This window comes from Colossoma macropomum, unplaced genomic scaffold, assembly GCF_904425465.1.
Source record: "Colossoma macropomum unplaced genomic scaffold, Colossoma_macropomum, whole genome shotgun sequence".
NCBI lineage: Eukaryota > Metazoa > Chordata > Actinopteri > Characiformes > Serrasalmidae > Colossoma > Colossoma macropomum.
The window spans coordinates 31485491-31487287 of NW_023494786.1; positions in this window are offsets into that span (position 1 = coordinate 31485491).

Below are 1797 nucleotides of genomic sequence, written 5' to 3' on the forward strand. Positions count from 1 at the left end.
TGCAAGGGACAAGGCCAAAAACCAGTATTTGCTGGCCGTGATCTTTGGGCCCTCAGGCAGCACTGTATTAAAAACAGATATGATTCTGTAGTGGAAATCACTGCATGGGCTCAGAAACACTTCTGAAAACCACTGTCTGTGTGTGAGTGTGGGTCCGTGTGGGTGTTATGTATGTGTGTGTGTGTGGGTCTGTGTGGGTGTTATGTATGTGTGTGTGTGGGTCGTGTGGGTGTTATGTATATGTGTGTGTGGGTCCATGTGGGTGTTATGTATATGTGTGTGTGGGTCCGTGGGAGTTGAGGAATCTGACAGCTTGTGGAAAGAAACTGTTGCCCAGTCTGGCTGTGAGAGCCCAAATGCTGCGATACATTCTTCCGTTTGATATGTCACATGTAATCATCTTTAAATGGTTTACCTAATTATCAGACGGATGCAAGTTTAATTAAAAAAATTGGTTTGTCTCGTCCAAATAGTCTCTGTGTAACTGAGAATGTTGAAGTCGTCCCCCTTGATTGTGCATTATAATTTGCAGAAGTGTGTTCTCTGTAGTGGGTGTGTTAACTTATTAACACTCAGAATATCTACAATTACATGTCATTTGACAAGGGGTGCCAAAACTTTTTCATACAACTCTGTATTCTTGCTGAACTTCCCTTATGCATAAGTTGACCTCTCCAAAGCATTTTGAATGTTGCTGAAGGTCATGATCCAGACAGGCCGTCCCAAAGCACCTCTAACATTCTGACATTCGCCAGTGTTTCCGTATTTGGGGTTTGTTCTTAGGTAAGAATCTTGAATCACACACTCAAGAGCACAAACGTGAGAACAGTTCTGCGCTTTAAGAACACGACATGAATCTGATGTAGACTTTTTCTTGGGACCTTTTTCAAGAACACATTTAAGAAAAAACTATGGAAATCACTGTCAGTGTGTCTCGCAAACACTGTCTGGCTTTAGAAGACGTTCAACTACAGCTTAACCAGCCAAACAAAAGACAAAGTAAAAACTGGACATGTGAGCTCCTCTGATGCGTTAACCTCAGATGTTATTCTTGCTGTTGCTGAGCTACGGATGGTGTTGTTGACAGAGACAAAACTGTGAAACGTACTTTACTTGCAGCTGCACAGAAGCGATTTTCTGACATGAAATAAAACCTGCTGTTCTTCACTGCAGCAATACACGATCCAAGGTAGATAAGTTAGCATAGCTAGCTAATGCACTTCATTTAAACAGATAGATTTTAATTATGTAGCTGTTTAGGTACATTGCACTTATTTACAATAACAACTACTTCGTTCCATCGGTTATACAGTTTGGTACCACAGTCAGTATCAGCAAGTACTTAAAACTTAAAACTTTCTGCAGTTATCCGATTATTTAAATGATCATGTAAACACCATACTCTGATCTAGAAATCTGATTAAGAAATCTGATAAAGATTTCTGATTTCTGATTTCTTTCGGATTTCTCTGTCTGCACATGTGTGAAAACAGATGGTGGATGTCGCGAGACGCAGTAAAACACTTTTGGAGAGGCGCTGAAACAAAACACGAATAAAGAATTTAAATACGAAGTTTGAGTTTTATGTTACGTTTACATCACGTCTTCTTCTGAGTTTATTGGCTGGTTGTAAAGCAGAAATCTGATTACTGTCTGACTCCTGTAGACCTGGAGTTTCCCCATTATCTGATTACTCAAGAGCATGTAAACTGATGAATGTGAATTACTGACAAAATCTGATTTTCTGCAGTTATCGGATTATTGAGTGCACGTGAACACACCCACTGTTACTCACAG